Source organism: Homarus americanus, unplaced genomic scaffold, assembly GCF_018991925.1.
Source record: "Homarus americanus isolate GMGI-L3 unplaced genomic scaffold, GMGI_Hamer_2.0 scaffold41027, whole genome shotgun sequence".
Classification (NCBI taxonomy): Eukaryota; Metazoa; Arthropoda; class Malacostraca; order Decapoda; family Nephropidae; genus Homarus; species Homarus americanus.
The window spans coordinates 3,278,130-3,301,699 of record NW_024745073.1 but is presented as its reverse complement, the minus strand read 5'-3'; the positions used below and the strand labels follow the sequence as shown (position 1 = coordinate 3,301,699).

The 23,570-nt window shown below is 37.4% G+C and overlaps 1 protein-coding gene across 1 annotated transcript in view; it reads right to left on the bottom strand.

Moving 5' to 3' along the window:
• Positions 1–23,570, bottom strand: part of LOC121878437 (G-protein coupled receptor dmsr-1-like) — an 86,803-nt gene that overhangs the window by 24,939 nt on the left and 38,294 nt on the right. The window contains exon 2 of the mRNA XM_042384668.1: positions 19,084–19,164. The gene's annotated coding sequence lies outside the window, so the exon portion shown is untranslated. The remainder of the gene's footprint in view (positions 1–19,083; positions 19,165–23,570) is intronic.

Genomic DNA, 23,570 nt, shown 5'->3' with positions numbered 1-23,570 from the left:
ATGTTTTGGTGGTAAAACACAACAACATAAACACGAAATATTAAGGAAAATTATTTGGTGACGAGATGCTTTACGGCAAACTTCAAAAGTTAAAACAAATTTGTTTCGAAAATCTACATAATTAACGTAATGAGAAGGGTCCAGGATAAAACAGTTGCAATATTAGGTTTTTCAACAGCCATTCCTTTATATTTTAGTCAATAAAAACGGAGCTCTGCACAATTTAATTTTTGGAGAACCAGCGCTAAGAGATACAATTAGATTTATTAGTGTGTTGTGTTAGTGTTCCAGGGGTCAGTGACCACTCATAAAAAGAGCAAATGTCTGTCACTTGCTTGCTTACTGCGGCTGGTTTACTGAAAAATATTTATTTTATTCTTTTTTTTCATAAATCGTACGACATTTCCTCTATATAAGAAATATAAATTAAGTACTTATTTCACAAAATGTTTTAACATCAGTCAGAGCTTCAATTTTTATTTATTTTTATAAAAGAACAACGATGAAGTCATGAAAAATACCTTCTTGCACCATCTATTGACAAATCTATGAACTGATCAGTCATTTAACTAATAACATATCAACTCTGACATATCAACTCTGCAGTGACCCTAAAATATGACGTCACTAGAGGGCTGAACCAAGGGACAAGCATCTAGGTAGTTGTATCAATATTAATGATCGATTCAATACTTGATTATTTGTTGAAGTCTAAGAAAATGTGTTTGTGAGATGTAGCAACTCTGTGTTTGTTTACATCGTATTCAAACTCCCGGAATGGCCCTAAGGAACGCCAGCCACTGTATCAAGTAGAAGCGCAGGGGACAGCAAAGGTTATTTCACTCACAACTTCATTAATTAAGGCCAATAAGGACAAGACTGTATAGCAATATAAGACAGTAATGGATACAAAAAGCTTTTAAAGTAGATTTGATTGTGTTTGGGTTTCAGAGGGTCAATGTACACAAACAGTGGGAGGGAAGATGTACTATAATTGCTTGTGAATATCGGTGTTTCTCGGACTTTCAACGCTTGTCAGCCAGTCCTAAGTCTTGTCGTGTGCTACAATGATTTGGGTTTACATTTACACACCTTTAATGATCGTTTCTTCCTTCCATATGGCGGCATTTATGGTGTTTATTGAGGAAAATAAAGGCGTAGTTAATCTTTCTTTAGTATACGTGGCAGGTCAACTAAGTATAAGTAGCATACTGTGTGTGTGTGTGTGTGTAAGTCTGTGTGTGTCTGTGTGTGGCGGGAGAAAGTGATATGTCTACCCTACCCCGGCCGCTGTTTCAGTCAACGAGCCATAGTTTGCATTACGTGTTGTGCTGGCATATATTTCTAGCCACTCAGCGTGTCCTTTGACAATCATAATAGAACAGAACAGTGAATCAGGACGTGTAGAGAGTGATCACGAGGCATTAAACGTAGTGAAAGTTGTCAAAATAGAACAAAAACAAGTCGTGACTTTGGCTTGTGACCATACTTGTCGGACAGCGCTTGTGTTTTGTGGCCTTCCTTGTTCTGTACAGTGAAGTGCCCGTCTTTTGACTTTACGGGATGCTACAGACTCACCCGGTCAATGTGTGGTATTCTCTGACATTGGACTGGTGAGTAGAATTTTATTATGTATATTCATTGTAGGATAATACCTGACAACCATTACAAAAGTAACCCCATCACTGACTTGTAATTTTTCGTATAACCAATCAACGTGGACGACTTTAAGGTTAACGAATCTTAATTGATGTTCGAAAAAGTAATGTATTATTATCTCATAAATCTCGGGGCTTAGATGTTGCATTAAAAACATTCAACAATGAAAGTGGACAAAATTCACCGTAAAACAAAATAAAATGTTGTTACTATGTTACCACATTCGACACTTATGACATTTTCTGTGTTGGAAAACTTTGAACGAGTTTTTCTCCGTATTTAAACAATTACGCTTATAACCCCCCCCCCCACCCCTATACACACACACACACACACACACTATATATATAAATTCTCAAGGTGAGACTCAAACGTAAATATCAATCAACACTTTTCCACTGTCTTCCTCAGCCCTCTCTACAACTCAGAATATTTCTTTTCAGCAGAAATAAAGAGCACAAAAATCTGGCACAAAAAATCTGGCCCAAAAGAGGTCCTAGACGGGGTCCCCGGCAGTTAATGAGGTGAAAACCAGTTGATTGTTGCCAGCTTTTGCCGTATTATCCCGAAAGTTTGTAAAGAAATGTCCTCACACTTGAATAATCTTCAGTGAGGGAGGATGTGAGCGTCTTGGCCAAGATAAACGGATTTTATTCAGCTCGTGATTGGGAAGGAAGGAAGGAAGGAAGGAAGGAAGGAAGGAAGGGTAATTTGAACCATCTTTATTTTTCCATCGAGTCATTTTGTGAATTTATTGTTTATATGTTTATTCATTTCTTGTTTTTCTTGATAGATTATTGTTTATAAAAGAATGATGGTTGAGGCAGTTATAGGAGCAACTATACGACTAAAATACCTCCTCCTCCCTCTGTTTCACCCTATTAGTGCCAGCCCTCACTCCCACCCTCCTCGCCGTTCCTCCTCTCTGTTTTGTTTAATTTTCTCCCTCCCTCCTTTCTGCTAGTTGGGAAAAAAAAAAAGGTTCAAGCGTTATTACATAGCATCCCTATGACATTTTTGTAGAAACATGGACTCCCATTAGCTAAGAAACCGGAAAATAATGAGTCGCTATGAGCTAGAGGGGCTACGATTTGGGGGGGGGGACTAGGGCAGTTGTCCCCCTCTTCCCCTGAGTCCGTCTCGAGGCACATATCACGCTATGTAGAGGCGCTTTTGCCTACCTTCACTAATATGGCTCCCAGCCTTACAAATATTGCGCTACTGGGGCAGTTTGTTTTTTCTGCAGATAGAGAAAAGGTCAGGAAGTACAGGTAATACTATAACTAAATTTTGGGGGGGATGGCGCATGGCCCCTTGTCGCACTCAGCGCCTTAAATACCCGGTTAGGTTTATCAATTAAGGTGCAGGAGTTTACGTGTCTCTTTAAATTGTGTTTTTTTATTATTCATTCATTCATCCGTTGAATCGGCATAAAGCGATAATTTCAGTACAGTTCTAATTATTATTTTTTAAGGTTTGAACTGGAATGATCGTGTAAATACATATAATAAAAACTTAAGTTAAATAGCATTAACACTACTCTATCCAACCTAACCTAACCCAACCTAATCTAAACTAACCACCATAATTATAAGCATTAATTTCCAGGGAATTCTAGTAATACAAAGAATTAGATCTATGTCGTAACACTGTCAACTGGGGATTAAAACCTTGATTGGACTATCATCCCTAAAACGCGTTACATATCCAGGTACTATATACTCTATGTGTATGAATATCCACGAATGTATATATGTGTAAATCTATATATATATATATATATATATATATATATATATATATATATATATATATATATATATATATATATATACAAGGATAAGAAGGAAAGAAGAAAACACGAAAGCGCTTGGGAACTTCGTGTTTTCTTCTTTCTTTGTGGTTATCAGCATATACCTAGATCACGCGCACCTACAGTGATTTACTTGCATATATATATAACCATTTCAAAAATATGTATAGAAAAAATACTTTTGTAGGTTATTTCTCGAGATGAAAATACTTTGTTGGGGGACTATTTTAACAGGTGATAATTTATGGGTTGTGGCTGAAGTGAACGACCTGAGAGAATTTTTCCGCACATCTGATTCTGTTTGGTTTAGCTTCGAGGCGGACAACTTTTCTGAAATACAATAGATTTTTTTTATTAGTATAGTAGTATAGTATTATTATTATTATTATTATTATTATTATTATAATTATTAAGACAAATGATGAATTTTAAAATCGTCCAATATATTAACATCAACAGTAAACAATTGACACAATTGACGAAATTTTCATGTAAGAGCAGTTTATTTCGTTCAGCCAATAAGATTACACCAGTGATGCATTCAACCAGTGGGAACATACATCAGTAATAAGACAATGAGACGCCTTGACAAAGAAACACAAAAAAAAGGAATCTCCAACTCTGCATGCTTACGCCATCTATGGTCAAAATGATGACCTGACAGTCATTCGGCCAATAAGAAATCAGTTTCAGCAGGGTGCCATCTATGATTGGTTGATACACTGGAAGATAAAGAGACAGGCGGGGTTCAGGACCCGGAAGTAATAGTTAAGTAATGATACAGGTAGTTGTGTTAGTTCACCTGTTGGAAGGGACACTCCTGTGACTTGCTGTTCTCTGATTGGTTGAATAATCCGCGCTGTTGTGTGATTGGCTGAGTGACTGGTTAGTTTATAATTTTAACAATAGATGGAGCAAGAAGGTCCTATTCTCGGAAATCTTTTACGTAACTAAATGATTGACTTTATAATAACTTATGATTGTTATTTTACTATTAGTAGTAATATAATAATGTACTTTCTATATTGTAGTAATACTGAAATGCATTTTCTTAATAGTATCAGTATCCTTATAAGGTATATTATTATTATTTCATATAACGCATTATTGATATTCCTGGCTTACAAAACTGTAACCGTATATTTATGCCTTTACTTATAAATAAATACGAGGTCGTTCACTCTCAAATTTTGAATGTTTTCCTTGAAAATTGGAAAACCAAATTACTATATCATCTACGAAGAAAGTGAATATACTGGCATCGGCTTCTTCCCGAGACATTTTCATCCGAGACCAAAATGTTTCGGAAACTTAACGTTATTTCGAGCGAAGTTGACGGGAACACCTTGGTGACCCTGGGAGGCGGAGGGACGCTGGGTTATTGCTATTTACCCAGGGGGAGCCCGGGGGCCTTAATGGTGGAGGTGCGTTCGCGTATGTATGTATGTGCATATAACTTTCCATTAACCCTCTCTGCTTGTCTGAGATATTGTTATTAAAGCTGTCCAACCCATTGCCTTAGGTCAACCTTGGGGTTATTGTATCCGGTAGTAAGTGTTGTGTGATATACTACGTAGAAGTAGTGAAATAGTATTCCTATGTCTGTCCCTGAGTGCTCCAGGAAAGGATTTTTTTAAGATTATCTTCTAATATGATATGGAGATTCTATTAATGATTCCTCGGACTTGTTTTCTAAGCTAGAGTTTCCCAATCATTCATCACAGGACACAACACTGTCAGTCTTCCTCTCCCTTAACTCTTCTCTGTTTGACATCAGTTCATATTTTTACGATAGTTCGATAGTTACGACATATCTTGCACAAGTATTTGGGGAGAGTCAGAACAATTACATGAAGCTTCTTATTACACGTATCGAACATGGTGAAACCGAAGTTCCTCTCAGTGTGTCTAATGTCCACAGGAGAGAATACTTCTGTTCACTGTATGAATGGCAGAGTACACACTGTACACCCACCGCCTGGGCGTGTAGTTTACGATTATTATAAAGTATATATTTTTCGTCCTTAGTGGTAGCAGGGTGACCTTTGTGGACCATTGTGCATGTCTGAGCGCGCGCGCGTGTGTTTGTGTGTGTGTGTGTGTGTGAATTTTTTGTTCCTGTATCTCCATGAAGGTACATCATTGTGGCTTAAGATATATTTTCATGCATTCAAAGGTGCGAAAGTTATTACGGAAACAAAAATAAAAATAGATAGACGAAAAGAGAGAGAGAGAGTTGTTCAAGGAAGAAGCAAAAAATCCATTAGGCAGTAACACGACTCGAGGTAATGTTGGTGGTCGTGGCGGTGGCTGAGTTTTATGTGGTGGGGGTGTTTATATGGTGACAATGTTTGTGTTAACATAGGCCTCCGTGTGACAAACTGTGTGTGGTAAGAGAGGCCTGTGTGGTGGCAGACCAAATGATTAAACAGTTAAACAACCTAACGCTAACTAGGGGTAATGGTTAGGTTAGATTCTATTTGTCAGGTTAGCTTAAATTAGGTTTGGTTATGTTTGGTTATGTAGGCGTGGGTGGGAGGTGTGTGTGTGTGTGTGTATGTATGTGTGTCAAAATAATACAGGTAGTGGTTGTGGGTGGTGTGGCTAGAAGGTGGGTGGTGTGGTTAAAAGGTGGGAGGAAGAGAGAGAAAAGGGGAGGTGTATCAAAGTTTCAGCTCTTGAGGGCACCTTAAAGTACGTTTCACAGCCGAGTATCGCTGCTGCGGGATCATAATCATTTAATTTCAAGAGAATGGCCTGGCAATTTAGTCCTTTATTTTGGTATAAGCGACTGTTTATTCCTAATTACCTCCCGGAATGAGACTATTATATATATAACTCCCACATAAATTTGGACCTATTTCCTGACTTCCTTTATACTTTCCTGGATATTGCTCCGTGGCTTAGAAAATGTACCTTTTAAATCTCGCACTTTCAGAACACAGAAGAATATAATGGATCTGTTTTAACTCTTTATTCATTTAATTTTATTCCTTACTAGGGAGGGATATTCTATCATTATTGAGATGCTTTAATGCAAACAAGAACAATATATAACTTCATTACAATAGTATTATTTAAAAATTAGTTTAGATGGGAAGATTGGCCTTAAGTTAATCAACAATTATTTAAAACTTGGCTGTATGATAGAAATCCCTTAATCACGGTAATTCCTCCGTTCCTTCACCCCCCCCCTCCCCTCCCATTCCATTAACTGTCATTTTTGTCTCCCCCTTCCATAACACTTCCCCTTCCATTATCTCTCATCCTTCTCTTTCCCTTCCTTACCACTACCCCCCTCCCAGTAGCAGACCAGCAGCCAGCCAGTCAACCAGCGACAAAACAACCAGGCGCCACTCTGCAACTGGCCTCCTGAGGATAACATATGCCTTGTCTTGCTCGGCTCGTGTGCCCAAATTTCTTCTATTTTTACCCGTTAAGTAGGTTATATCTCACACCTAGAGTACAATTCCTTTTTTGATATGTTGGTGACTGATGCAGGTAATTACGAAGCTACAACATGATCGGCGTTTCTTAAGGAGTAAATTTATCTTAGGGTTTATTGCGTATTTGTATCCTATAGTGAATTATGACTCATTAAATCAATTATTGATTCGCTACGACGTGTAAAGGGAATTGAATTTTTCACTTAATGAGTTACTGGTTATCAGTTCGTTTATAGACTGTTACTGTAACAATGGTTTGTAATTTGTCTTGTGTAAATCATCCCTTAAGGCAATTAATAAACACAATGACAGAATAAATACATCATTAACAACACGAGTCTAATTTATGGATTTAAGTAAAGGAATTTAATTATGTGTGGCACCTTGATGAACCACCTTGCTATATTTTATATTATGGCTTTGAATCCCTTATAGCGGCACAGAACCTGATTAGATATTGTCATGTTAATAATACTTGATTTTAAAGAAAATATAATGGTGTAGATACTGTGTAGTCTTAATCAGATTATAGCACACACACACACACACACACACACACACACACACACACACACACACACACAGCTCGTTACATTAATCGAAGACTATTAAACGGCCAATAACCATTACAAGTTCTGAAGCCATTACCGAGCTTAGGTTAGTTTTAATGTCCGAGGGGAAACTGGTGTAAAGTAACTGGTGAAGCCTGGTGTAAAGTAACTGATGAAGCCTGGTGTAAAGTAACTGGTGAAGCCTGGTGTAAAGTAACTGGTGAAGCCTGGTGTAAAGTAACTGGTGAAGCCTGGTGTAAAGTAACTGGTGAAGCCTGGTGTAAACAAACGATTCACTCCATTGCACAAGACTTCACACCTTACCTCCTATGTAATTGATAATATTTTTGGCGGGTGTGGTGGCTTAGTGGATTCAACGCTCGTCTTTAGTCCTAAGAGTCGTTGGTTTATGTCTACAGTGTACGGTGAATTAAAAAGGTGAAATTAAAGAGTTTTGAGTTTATTTGGTTGATTCGCTGATCCATGTATTTTGTAGTTTTTTCTCATGTATCCTTCTGTATTACCTGTTATGTAGTTCCCCAACTGTCACTACTACATGTCAACAAGTTATATATTTCACTGTAATAAGTTTTCTTTAGTCATTCTTCTTTTGTTTCTTCACTTTCAGTTAAACTCCGTGATTCTAACTAAAATTGTCTTCTATTACAACCTTGGTTTTTGTATTCTCCTTCTTGAATACAAAGACAACCACTTCGGTACTAATAATACAGAATTATCGAACTTAAGGTAATAAGCCATCGTACTTCAAGGGGTAAAGACACCACAACAAAATGGATTATGTTACTTATGGGGATAAATTATCGTACTTGAAAGGGTGTCATACGTTATTCAATGGGGGGGGGGGGTACTTTATTATACTCAGAGAAGTGACATCATACGCAATGGGTTAAGCTTCTGACATTTATTTTCTTAATTTATCTTCCTAACATCCAATGAATCAAACCAATGCCCTCTATTATCTGTAGCTTATGCTATACTAATTTGAAGTTATTGGGGGGAAACAGTTCTCACCATAATAACTATAACACTCTGAAGCAATACAACAACTAGCAACACCTCTCACTCAGCAACTCGTTCCCTCACTATAATCGTCTTGCAACTTTCTTAATAACATTCTTTAAGGCGAGAAGAATGTTAATACTAAACCATGGACTTAAGATATGTGGGTTGGAACTTTATATCCTAGAAATATACATTCAGTTGAACGAGGCATGTAGTATATCGTCCAGATGATTGATATGCCTTAAGTATAACTATTGAGTTAATATAGTGGTGCTCTTTCTTGATAAATTAGTCACTGGTGGTACATCTGGCAACTCTTCGGATATTGCCAAATGTACGACGGTGACTCAGGCGCGTGGTTTGAGAATGCAAGGTTTAACACTTCAATAAAAGCAACAATTTTTTTATGGAGAATTTGGTATGAACTCTTTTTTAGCCTTGTCATATATTGCTCGAATAACTAATAGTTGTAAAATCACTTGATGACTAAAGTTTGATTAAATCTGGGAGAGTTTATCTTATTTATCATTTAAGGAAACGTATTCGTATAGAGTGAATTTTCTCATAGCAAATAATTATGATACAATTATACATATATGACTGTATACATATTCATAATCATATGCGTATAAGGTGACAGAGCTACCTTAATATACATAGCAGATCCATATGACCACACACACACACACATCCATACATACACACACACACACACACACACACACACACTACACCCTTCCCCACACAACCCCCCTACACACACATATATGCATTAACCTCAATACAATTTAAAAAAAAGTAATTTCATATGAATATTTTAAGGGACAATAAAGTTATCATCATCCAATAAGCTGACTCTGAACACATGCATATCAAGATAACTTATCATCTTATATATATGCAAATGATCTTTCTGTTCCACTTGGCGGGTTTTTTATGCAGTATAAGATTATGCGTCATACTTCACCTTATGCATAACACATATTGGTGCTCATCCTCTTGGTTTTGGCGTTCCTCTGAAGGAAATATTGGCAATGTGAAAATCTAGTATGTGTGTCTAATGTCTGTCTGTCTGTCTGTCTGTCTGTCTGAGAGAAAGAGAAATGAAAAAAAAAGATAGAGAGGTAAAGGGAGCAAGGAAGAGACAAAAGGAGAGAGAGAGAGACAGACAGAGAGACAGAGAGGAGACATTTTGAATATTCCTACGTTCCTAAATCAGGTATTTGTACGCATCATTGTAAACAAAGTCTCTGGAGGAAAGAATTATCCGACGTCAGCACACACACACACACTTAGTACTTCACGGAGCAAGTTCCTGCCTAATGCACTCTTCCGGGAGAATATATTACTCGTCAAACTGGACTACAAACTCTGTTCCTTAACTTGTATTTCGACATGTAAATTCGTCAGGTTTGTGTGAGATAATATGCTGTATTGAGTGGTGTTATTATGGTGCAGTGAGTGGTGTTAGTATGGAACATTGAGAGGTGTTATTATGGTGTAGTGAGTGGTGTTAGTGTAATTTTGGTGAGTGGTGTTATTATGGTGCAGTGAGTGGTGTTAGTATGGAACATTGAGAGGTGTTATTATGGTGTAGTGAGTGGTGTTAGTGTGGTATATTGAGTGGTGTTACTATGGTACATTGAGTGGGGTTATTATGGTGCAGTGAGTGGTGTTGGTATGGTGCAGTGAGTGGTGTTGGTATGGTGCAGTGAGTGGTGTTGGTATGGTACATTGAGTGGGGTTATTATGGTGCAGTGAGTGGTGTTGGTATGGTGCAGTGAGTGGTGTTGGTATGGTGCAGTGAGTGGTGTTGGTATGGTGCAGTGAGTGGTGTTGGTATGGTGCAGTGAGTGGTGTTGGTATGGTACATTGAGTGGTGTTAGTATGGGTGCAGTGGTGGTGTTGAACGTTACGTCAGGTGGTGTTGGTGTTGTGTGGTGCAGTGGAGTGGTGTTGGTATGTGGTATTGGGTGAATTGTTGGTATGGTGCAGTGAGTGGTGTTGTTGGTATAGTACATTAGTGGTGTTGGTATGGTGCAGTGTAGTGGTGTTGGTATAATTTGATGAGTGGTGTTGGTATGGTGCAAATCAGGTGGTTGGTATGGTATTAATTGGTCATTTGGTATGGTGCAGTGGTGGTGTTGGTATGGTACAGTGTGATAATAATTTTGTTGGTGAATTGGGCTGTAATTTTAGTGAGTGTTGTTGGTATGTCGGGTACCGTAGTGGTGTTGGTATGGTGCAGTGAGTGAATGGTATGGTACATTAGGAGTGTAAAGTGTTGGTACTCTACAGTGAGTGTGTTGTGATGTGGTGGTGTTGGTGTGGTTACGGTGAACTGTTGGTATGGTGCAGTGGAGTGGTTGTTGTTGGTGTGTAATTTGTTAATTATTGTTGTAATTTTTGATTAATTGGTGGTTGGTATCAATACAGTGGTATAATTTGGTATGGTTTATATATGCTATTGTTTGGATGAAAAGTTCTGTTTTTGTTTCAGTGTGTAATTTATAGATAGCTGGACCACCCTTTTAAACCCTTTAATACTGGGCGCTACTTTTATTATTTTATTTTGCTAATGTTAGACGATTTTATTGTTTCGTGTTTGGCTGTGACTTTTGTTTTAGCTTTACGAGTCCTTTAGCTGCGAGGATTACTAAGTACGGAGCTCAAATCTTAGCTCATTTTTATAACAGCAAAAGTCTTAGAATTTCAAGGGAATGCACTAGAGCACCCAGTTAAGGTTCGGTATTGTGAGAATAGAACAATGTGTTTTCAATAATACTTTACAAGGACGCGTGTTAGTGTAAGTCGATGCGTTTTAATTAAAATCAAAAAGTGTTGTAAATCTATGTTTTTTTACCCTCTTGGACACGCGACTCCAAGGCCGTTGTACCGGACACAGGAATTAAATTTTAGTTATTCATGTACATACGCTAGCAAGTGTATTCATTAATCCCAAGCTCGCACGCAGACACACACACACACACACACACACACACACACCATGTTCGACAATTTCCAAGGACACACGTACACATGCGTGCGCACCAAACTCCAAGCATACACAACAACACGGACAATAGTCGTGCCTGATGATAGTGGATGGCTGGAGATTAAACCACAAGGGAGGAAATTTGTCTGAGGTGTAGAAGCTGCCGCGTGCTAATCCCCCCCACCAACTTCCCTTAGTTAGCGAGCTGTGCAACCCAGACACAGAGACAACTGGCCCACGAGACTGATATATCATTTCCGCACAATTCGCAAATCAATTTTCAGCCTGGTAACCAATTACTGCCGTCGGGTAGACAGAGGGCAAATAGATCAAAGGATTTTACCCAAATTTATGCCTCGATCAGAATCCTATACCGGGATCACACCCTAACGAGGTGAGTGTTTATATCACTACACCATGGTAACTCCACACACACACAGAGAGTACCTAAGGCTCTAGTATGGTCCCCTTCATATATAAATATACAAAAGATAAGGAAGATCACGGTACTCCAGACCAGACTCAGCCTCTTAACTTTTCGTAAGTATGAAAAATATTTGCACTTAACCCAATACCCAGGAGGTGAAATCCAATACCCATAAACTCTTTCTCGGTGCCTGGGTTCAGCGGCTTGGTGGAATAGTGAATCCAAGAGGTCAGTAAGCGTGAATATGATCAATTTGCACTCCAATTCCGGTCTATTGGCCGTGGAACTACCAATTGAAAACCCTCCATTTATGCTGATTAATATCCCGTGCAATGTGAAGTCTTGGGAAAAAATTATATAGGATTGGGAGAAAAATCTGAGGAAAAAATAATCAAATTTCTGCCCTGACTATTTATAACTCTAAGTCCATTACAATTTTTTTTTTTATTGGGCACTCCCCTACATCCTTGTGTAAGGTGAAGTGCATAAGCCTGAAGAGTCAAGGGCGTAGAAGCCTGAAGAGTCAGTGGTTTATGTCATCAAGTTATTGGAAGCTCCAACAACTCCCTGAATACGAATTCGCAACTTTCGACTTGCAACAGGTACCTACTTTACTGCTAGGTGAACAGGGACTAATGGGGGCTAGGAAGAGTGTCCAAACAACTTCCACCGGCCCGGGAATCGAACCCGTGACATCTCGCTTGTGAAGGCAAGAGCGGTACCACTGGCCTAAATATATTATGTATAACAGTGATTCCTTAAACTTTGTTAATACCTTATGAGCCCTCCTCAAAGTTTCTAAACTATGAACATTCTACAGCAGTTTTGTGATTAATAAGTAATATATGTATAAGGAAGATAATATAACTTGCATTAAAGATACCCATTGGTGAAACGAAAATATTATTACAAATATATTGTTTCTTCTGGTGTTCATATTTCACCAGGTAAATAACGAAAAATATCAAATCGTTATTGACATAAGAATGACTAATATCGTACTCTGAGTATATGGCATTTGCACGTTCTTGGAATTCTTGTTGAGCTACGACGCAAAAAAAAGAGAGATTTAGAAACTTAATTTATCTAAGGGTAACAACTTAAAAATTAAGATGTTAAGCTCGTTAGGTCAAGTTATAATCGTCTTTAATTTTAAGAGCCGTATTCGTTATTGCCATATAGTCGACGAGGCTTGGAACTGGAGCAGTGATAAGCGGTATCTTTTTTTTACTCCACCTTTGATCCCAGTCATGTCTATCCATTTTAGGAATTTTGTTGAAGGCTGATCAACCTAACCCCGCAAGTCTTATAATTTTTCATTTAGTTCACAGCTTCCTCCATTTCTGTTCCTATATATCAGTAACTTCGACCATTAATTCATTTTTGTTTCTGACCTTCTCTTTATCATCGTCACTACACAGTTTTCCTCTATACTCGGCAGTTCTCTGGGGGTTTTCCTCTCCCTCTCACGCATCCTAGAGGTGATGCCAGCTCAGTGTGTCTAAAAATGTATAAATCTCGCTCTTCTAAGGCGGAGCAAAACCCCAGATCAATTAAGAGATGGTCCTGTACGGTGTTATTACTACGTCTTAATACCTAGAGTCATTAACCACGTAAAAAGGTTATTAATCACACCCTGAATTAATGAACAGGTTGAATATAGTAAAAAACTAATTGCGTTTAAAAGTCAATATAATTTTGAATAACTACGATTATTTGGTTATATTTATGTCAGAGTATTGGGATTATAAATTATTTCCTTCACCTTGTGTGTGTTGTTGGGATAAGCAATAATGTACTGAAATGGTCCCTTCTGGTCGCTAAAAGGCCTTCAGGTGTTTCCTATATACATAAAAAAATAGCAATTTTCTATTTAATGTTACAATGAACTTCTTTGATACCTTGAGGAGAGAATATATTTCCTTCTTTATACATTATTATATACAGTACAAGTGTTAAATGCGAACACATATTCAAACTACTCCCGAATCTCTTCTCGAACCTCTCCCACGTAACCTCTTTTTCACAAGGTAAGTTACAATCCTTTATCAGTTACGTTGAAGTAGACTTGTTCAACTAAAGTTTTGGAATTAGCTCTTACTAGTCTTTCCTTTTACTCGCCAACATGGTCATTATCTTTGTCTAGTCCTTAGTTCACTCTGCTCTGTCATTAGCAGCCTCTCCACTTGATGTCTTCCAAGGTCCAGTCTTCATGAATCAATACAGTAAATCTCTCCCCCCACCCCCACCAAGCCTCCCATTTTGGTTTTCCATTTCCTGTATCGATATTACTCTAATTATCTTCATTGTAAGGTGTGCTATTCCTCTCCATTCACTCCCTGTATCGATATTACTCTAATTATCTTCATTGTAAGGTGTGCTATTCCTCTCCATTCACTCCCTGTATCGATATTACTCTAATTATCTTCATTGTAAGGTGTGCTATTCCTCTCCATTCACTCCCTGTATCGATATTACTCTAATTATCCTCTTTGTAAGATGATGCTATTCCTCTCCATTCATTTTACTTTCTCTCGTCGTCTAACCCTGTAATGTCAGGTCCCCTCCTCTTCTATCGTTACCTTCCCCTCTTTCCATCCTATTAACTCTTCAGGAACACCCTCTCCATTTCCGGCAGGCTTCACCCTCTCTCAGTAAAATCCTCCTGCACCCTGTTAAACACGTCTTCTTTCTTCACACGCTGACGTCCCCTCTGCATTCGTTTACCTTTTTTTCAAGATGTTGATAGCGCTTTCCCTGATATTTTCATTGCCTTTCTACGTATTAAATGACATGATTTTGTTCTTTAATTTACATATATATCTTTATATTTTTAATGTTGTATGTTTTGTTTTCTCAGTGTTTGTTGTTTCTTGTCGTTACGTGAAACCTTCGGACTCTCTCTTCTTCTCAGTATCATCATCTTTGTTTCGTATATCTTCGTCTCATTATTCTGTTCTCTCTCTCTCTCTCTCTCTCTCTCTCTCTCTCTCTCTCTCTCTCTCTCTCTCTCTCTCTCTCTCTCTCTCTCTCTCTCTCTCTCTCTCTCTCTCTCTCTCTCCTCCTTCTTTACTTCCCTGCATAGTGACCTCCGCATCCACTAATGAGATATTCTTAGGTTTCTCATCAACACACTCATCTCATTTCAGCGGTTTTATGTGGCTACGAGGTACTCCTCGCTTAACTTCCTATACAGCTCATCTTTAAACTTTTTTTATATCTGATTCTCAACTTTAAGACCCCTCGTTGTTGTTTGTCAGGTTTGTCACTATCTTGGTCATCCACTATCAAAAACACAAAGGCCACTTCACGTATTCTTGCCCTAGAGACGAGTAAACTAGGTACAGTACACTAAAAATCTTACACCAACGACACATTGCACATACTACTGTACATCTTATCTTGCTAGAAAAAATCAATTGTGGTGTTATTTGATGATACTATTCTACGTCCACACTATTTAACTTTGTGAATATTTTATGCTTGTAGTCAAAGTTGTCCTTGCTGATATATGGATCCTATGTTTTCCTTCATCTATGTTGCTTAAGGATTTTTATCATAGAGTCTTGCTGTGTTATATTCCATCCACTCAGTCAATCCATTGTAATAATTTTTTCTTGAATGAATTTGCACCTCAACCATAACCTCCTCTACAGAATACCTTGTTAACGAGACTCTTCCCTCTTAATACATGGTGTACTTATATATTTTCTCTTATACCTGTCATTAACTATATGGTTAATACAACGAAAATTCCAACGATAAATTACAGACATTCAGTGATATTTTACTCGACATATTAAAACGTGTCTAGTCACTCTCGTCATCTCATCCCTTGTCAAAGCTGACAAAACAAAACATCCAATTCCTTACGAATGTTTCACAAGATCTTGAGCAAAGTCGCTAACCCGTGCTTTGGAAATCCACTCTTATCTCTGTAAGGCCATCCAACATTACTCTTCCCAAGCAATCGTGATTCATGTGGTTTACATTCCACTCAGGTATTCACATCAGCCGGATTTGCAATGGGAAGATGGAGGCACGAAGCCTAACGTCAAGAAGGCTTCGGTGCTTTCAGTGTGGGATATTATTGTGTGGTTGTCAACACCTACGTGTATCTGCATCAGGCTTGTGCAAGGTTTCTTGAGAGTCGTAGTAAGAAAAAAAAGAGATATTGGTCACCTTTATTCCTTCTTAGAATATGAATACGCAAATACAATATGAAAAGAAAGAAAGTGTATAGTTACCCATATCAGACCGGATAATATTATTATTATTAATAATAATAATAATAATAATAATAATAATAATAATAATAATAATAATTTAATAATAATTAATAATAATAATAATAATTTAATAATAATTAATAATAATAATAATAATATAATGTTATGAGAAAGTCTTAATAGAAATCATTCTATCACCTGAATGCCATATCGTTATTTTATTTTATTACAAAACTGGGTATGTATTGACAGTCAATGATATAAGTTAGACTTTTTCCCCCTCTGAGGACGATAGTTTGATCTTCTGAGGAGGATATTTAAAAACTTTGAGAAATATAGTTTAATCCTTTTCATGACGATGGTTTAATCCTCTGAGGACGATGGTTCGAGACTAATGATGTTTTATCCCCATGAGGATCAGATAACCAAAACTATGTTCCTCAAAGGGTTACTATTATTTTGGTTTAGGCGTACATGATAACCGAAAAATGCAATGTAGTGAAAGCTTTATAGAGTTCGTTTGATGTAACCCTTGAAATTGATGTTTTATATGAGTAATGATTGCTATCGAATGTTTATAGTGTTGTCACTCATTACACTCGTGTAACATCGTGTTGACATGTGTCTGAGTCATCAAACTACCAGGTGATAAGTTGTCGACACTGAAAATTTCTGGTACGTCACGTCATGAAAATTTCTGGTACGTCACGTCATTATACTTTATATAAGGACATCAAACAAACATCTAATGGGTCACGTGGCCATGTTGATACTTTAGGCTGTACGTAATCAAAATAGATGTTTGCATTTTATAGCCAGAGCTTTCAATATATTCCTGTTGACAATAACAGTTATTTTACATGTTTCCAAGACTTAACTAACCTGAATATATTGTCAGGTGACTATTTAACTCAGGTACAGGCAATACTAGTTTCACATTATTTACGTGTCATCAAAGAGTAAACATGACGGACGCGATGATCAAGTGTCCTAGTCACCAATGATGGAGGTGATTTATTACTAATAAACTCACAAAGTTCTGGTGATTGGAAATATAAACTACCGTTAATTACAACTGTGTTGGTCAGATATGTGAAACACTAAATTTGAGTTTTGTTATAATGTATTAATATTTACACGAATAACATTGTATAAGTTATGTGGCACAAGAAATGGTGCAGCTTATTGTGTTACACGTAGACCTAAATTGGAGTTTTAATAATTATATATAACTGACAGGTGATATATTAAGTCTTGAAAAACGTTAAAATACATTGGAAAAAATTTAAAACAAAATCACCACCATTAATTTTTGTAAGGCACTGTCTTTTACATTAATTGGAGTTACACTTAATGAATCAGCCTTCCAGAGATTTAGTTTCTTGCCACAAATACATAACTTAATTCATACCCGATATTGAGGAATTATAGTTAAATTCCTTTTACTAAACCGGCAAGATAGTAAAAAAAAATATATATATCGCTCTCGAAGTTGACACCAACAGGTGTTGGAATGTGCCAGCACTACATGCAATTTGTCAGGCTGGCCCACTTGTGTTCTCCTCCACCCGCCTGCAGGAGACAAGTGGCCTACCCTTCAACAGTTAGCGACAGCGACACCCGAACATCTGACTTAATAACATTCCTGGAGTCAGGTTCCCCAAGAGACCTTTGCTCATACAGAACTTGTGAAAATATGTTCCTGTATATCGCCTCTCCCCTCCTCACCTCTCACATTCCGTCTTCAGGTGCTGCGCGAAGTGTGTGCCCTGAGGATACGAGTCGCAAAATTGGGTTACTCATCGGTATCTCCTTTTATTAATAGTTTGTTTGTTGTCCAGGTGATATACCAGGCACTTTTTGTAGGTAAAAACTGAAAATTATGCTAAATGATAGACGATTCTTCAGATAGTTTTACATCCTGCTTATAATATTTGTACTGAACTAGGAGGGGCACCTCTCCCTAATGTGGCGTGGATTTAAAATACAGTATAATCAGTATATGGTCTTAGCATCGAAAATTTTGTGTTGCCTTAGATCCAAAACTATAACAGTTTCAGCAACATTCTTCTTAGCAAATTTCCCATGTAGCTTCTGTAGATATGTCTGCTTCCTTACTAGACGGTGAAAATGGTCTAGTGTCGGCTGGCTATTTAAGCATGATTTTAACACGTAGCTTATTTCTCTACGGATCTGACAAAAAAGGATACTCAGCATACTCAAACGAAGAGGCTTTGTTATTCTTTTCATGGTGACGTTTCAAGTTGCTGACTTCATAGCGAGTGATTGATGCATTGTAGATAAGGCACATAGGTTTCCCGCTTTTAATGATGAATATAAAATCTTCCTTTCATTCTGACCTAAAATTTATGTTTCCTTCTTCAGCCTTGCGTTGCAGATCTTACAATTTGAAGAAGTGATATCTATCCCTGATGTTTAGGTAGCGGTTATACTTAAATATTCAGTTATTTGAAAATAACTTAGTTTGTGAGGAGTAAGCATATCTCGTATTGCCTCTAAGAATATCCACAAGGTCTGCTCAACACAACGTCTCGAGTAACATTGTGTTGCTGTTCACCTGACCTGCTAAACTGGGCGTATCAACTCACCTGTGACCTGACATATGACCCAATTCCAGCACTGCGATTTAAACCTGTTTTTAATCTGACTGACTTTAGATTTTAGTTGATTTAGTTAATTTTAGTTAGATATTTATTTGAAAAGCCAAAAATGCGTTAATGTTTTCCTAAGGCCGCACTTTAATTGTCAAATAACCATAAAACAACCAAAATATTTTCACAGCTGTAAGGGTCACATTATTAACAGTACTCCTGATATAAAAAAAATATATATTTGTAAACATACAACCAAGTGAACGTGAAGATTACTGACTGGAGCTACACTTCCCTCATACACACCAGAAGACAAACGTGTACTTACTATCAATCACTGGACCTATAGGCAACACCTCTTAGGTTCTCCTCGTCAGTTACAGCTCACTCCCTAGTCTCTGTCCGCGTCCTGTAGGATAAATAAAAACAACAATTAGTAAAGTAAGGAGTTAGAATAAGTCCTTGGGCAGTGGCGGGGTATTAGGACCATCCAAAAATAGAAGAAGTCCACAAACAAAGACAACAACCACAACAACAATGAAAGACAGACAAATAATATCAACAGTATGACAAGAACATTAAAAAAGATCCTCAAAAAATATGTTTAATTCTTCGAAACAACTTATTTACATTTGCATAGTCACAAATACAAAGTTTTAATTAACCCCAGGGGGCCTCTGTTCTCCCTCTCCCACCATGATAACAGCGGAAGGTGAATGATGTGAGCCGAGACGGAGAGTTAAACTAAAGCCTGCATAATGTAGTGTTTTCTGCTAGAGTTATGTACTGTACTGCCTCACCTCACCCAGGCCTGTAGTATCAACAGACTTTGGTAAATCCCATTTCTTGCATGGTCGATATCTCTCTCTCTCTCTCTCTCTCTCTCTCTCTCTCTCTCTCTCTCTCTCTCTCTCTCTCTCTGCCTAAATGTTGATATTTATCTATAGTTTATAAAATGTTGGCTGGCATGATAACAACAGTACACATCCACCTAACACATCACTGATTGGGGTTGAATAGTTGTGTGTGTTTGATCTAAATGAATAGGGGAAGGGAATCAGCGGAAAAAAAATTGTGTATGGAAATAAAATAATTGTGAAAGTTTACTCCCTAAAACAAGGAAATTTATCACACATCACAGTCCACAAAAATTGAAATGAATTGAATGCCTTTATGGGATAAATTTGATGATTGTTAATTTCACTGCAGTAGAAATGGGTTAATATTTATCCCATGGCAGTTAATCTTTTTTTTTTAGGTAATTGTACTTATACAGTGAAAGCTTTATTTACCGGATTATATGGTAGAGGAGTGCTCGTTATACCAAGGGCCCATTAGTCCATTAGATGTAAAACCTCTATCTAATGAACAATATAGATATGAAATTCCGTTATATCGAGGGTTCATTTGATCTAAAAACCTCTATATAACGGATGACACAGAGATATAAGTCAGGCAAATAATAGTTTTACTGTATAAGCAAAAGATGATGTGGAAATAACATAGAGAGAGTGATCGAAAAAATACCCAGAATATAATAGTGAAACAGGTCAACAAAAACAGGTATATTTCACTCCTTTTATCTTTCATACCGTTATGGGAGTAGCCAGAGACCACAGTTGTAAACACAAACTGTCTCTTTCATTCGCTGTGATTCATTCCTGTCCAGTCCCTCGCTGCGATAAATGTGTCGTGCTGTGGTCTTCAACTATCACAGCAAGACCCCCCCTCCCACCCAATTACTGTACCTATCTGGTCGGCCTCTATTCCCCCCCAACACCCTCCTCCCTCTCACGCAGCGCAACATTACCACCACCCATCTCTACCGCGTCCATCTAAAAACAAAAAACAAAAACACGAGAGAAAAATACGTACTATGGTTGTAATTTATGCAGTGATTCTGGAGTAGTCTTGAAAAAAAAAAATCTTCAAAAAGGTTATTAATTAATTCCTCTCTTGTTTGTATATGCCAGAGGAAAACATTTTTGTTTCTTTACTTTAGATATTCAGTGTTTTTTATAGATACAAATATACACGGGGCGAAACTATATCCTGGAATTACGAATGATAACTGAAAATGCCTAAAGGAATGAAATGTAAATTGGAGAGAAACGAAATAAGAAAAAAAAACATTAAGCTACTTTTATTTTCCCGTCGGGGAGATAATCCTTCATAACGTAACGTAGACAAACTCGACAGTAAAAATAGTGGAAGTGGGATTTTATTCTGTGGGAAAATTAGTAGGTTTTTGCCCTCATAGAAATCCTACAGCCAGTGGGTGTTTTTATCCACTGAAAAAAAAAGGAATTGTTTGCTGGTGGTGTTTTATAGGGGAAGGATTTTACCCAATGGGCTATTTTTCCCCTTGAGATATTTTTTTTTCCTTTGATATATATATATATATATATATATATATATATATATATATATATATATATATATATATATATATATATATATATATCAAAGAGAGAGAGAGAGAGAGATACTTTTTTCCTATGTTATATATTTCTTCCTCGCGAGAGTAGCCCCCAATATTTCACACGGTTAACCAATATGATAAATCACTCTAGATATTAACTTCTTTTGCCATAAGACCATCTCTTTTATGTGGTGATTATCGTGTCTCGTGCCCAGTGGTCGGTCAGTGATGTGGTCAAGTAGAAACAGAAGGCTAGAGGAGACGAGATATAATAGTTGAGGTTAGGTTTGTTTTTGGTTAATGGTATGTAACGAGTTCTATATATTGTCTCTCTTGATCATTTTTATTTTTTATTCCTCTCTCTCTCTCTCTCTCTCTTCCTCTCCTTCATGTACACATTACCCCTCACTCCCCTATCAGCCCGAGAACTCCCAAGCCGTGTCATCAGCGACTCCAGTTGTATAATTGTTAGTCAGACATCTCAATTATTAAGGACCTGCTATACCGCTTACGATGGACCCGTGACAAGAGATGATAATAATAATGATAATAATAATAATAATAATAATAATAATAATAATAATAATAATAATAATAATAATAATAATAATATAATAATTAATATCTATTCACCAATGGCCGGCAGGTAAAGTGTTTGACATATTTCCCTTACAACATTACCATAATATTCTCTGGGAAAAATATATGATGAACTAGAGTTACTTCCCTCAGGACATAATATGGAGAGGTTAAGACCATTGTAGTTTCATTGGGATTCAAATGTTAATGAATTATATTGAAAGATTAGCTGGTAAAAATAACAGACTCCATCAGATTGACTTATATTTTTATTTGTTCATATAATTTATTTATGGGTTTTTCTTACTATTAAGTTCACTCTTTTATCTATTATTTTTTTTAGGTACTATTAAATGCCATGTATCATTTGTTAATTGTGTGTTCAGAGGCGTAGTTTACAGATCGTGTGAACCAGGACACAGGGAGGGACATATAATAAGGGAAGAGATACAAATCACTATCTCCCCTCACTGGCAATAGATCGTGCCGGGAGTTAGGGACAGTCCAACACCTGGCAGCACCCATACCTGTAAACTTTGCCAGAGACCTAACACACATATACGCTCCTCATTACACCTTGGCATGTCCTGATATATCTTCATATACGTACTCAGCCTCAGTCATTGGTTCACCCAGAGATCATCACAAACACAACAACATGAAAAGCCTTATCCCCTGAACTAACGTGGCACTTAGGGTCGACAATATCGCCTCAGTAATTATATGTTTACACTCGGTGAAACCAGAGATGACTTCATGTTTGAGTGTCTAGTGTTTCAGAGATTCTTACGTGTCTCTGATGTTACGGGTTTCACATTAGTAGGAGAGATATTCTGGTATAGAAATCTCCGAGGCGTCTTGGCCAGTCGTCTCGGCGTTTTCCATACAGTGTACTCTTTTAGTGTACTTATATTAAGACACGAACCATTTTTCTTTTTGAGAATTTCTAAGGAAATTATTAAATGTATCGGACTGTTAATGCCTCGTACTTCCCGTGCTAAACTCCATTGTGCTATTTTCCAATGTAAATTGCAGCGTTAATGTAATAGAGAAAATATCGCTACTGTTAGTTTGATACCACCAAGCTTTCTTTACCCGTGAACAGTTTCTCAGAAGCTTTTGTGTTCAAAATTACTCGATTTCATTCTCAATTAAAACTTCTGTCAGGACGTGAGATACAACAAAGCGCTATGTTTCTCTCCCAGGGAAAAAAAATAAAAAAATTACTGTTTGTCGGAGGACGCACGACCACGACCACGACAGCTACACAACCCCGCTCTTAAGAAAAGAAATCACAAGAAAAAAGTAAATTATCGTAGCAAAATGGTGTGGGAGGTGGACGGGCTATTTAATACACAATACCAACAGCCAGTCCACCCCACCCTCCTCCCTCAGGCCTACAACTTGAGGCCATAAAGATATACAACGCCGCACGACAGACTCTTTGATGACGACAAACTTGGGAGTAAAAGTATGGTGACGGAGGAAGTTTGTTGAAGACATAAAGGAAATGGAGGGAAGGTGAAAAGGGAAACTCGTAGAATAAAAATAACAATAAATGAGGGAAGAGTGATGAAAAAAAAAGAAGGAATATATGGCGATGGTTGCTGAAGAGACGTGTAATAGTGTGTTGTGGTGAGAAAAGAATTACTGGGAGGAGTTATGGTAATACTTAAGATAGAAACATTGATTCCCGGTGAACGAATACAGTTCATCTACCTCAACCGCCCCCCCCCCCCCGACCATTTTTTTTGTAACCTTTGATTCTTAAAAAAAACTAATAAAAGAAACATACAGATTCTATATCTATCTTC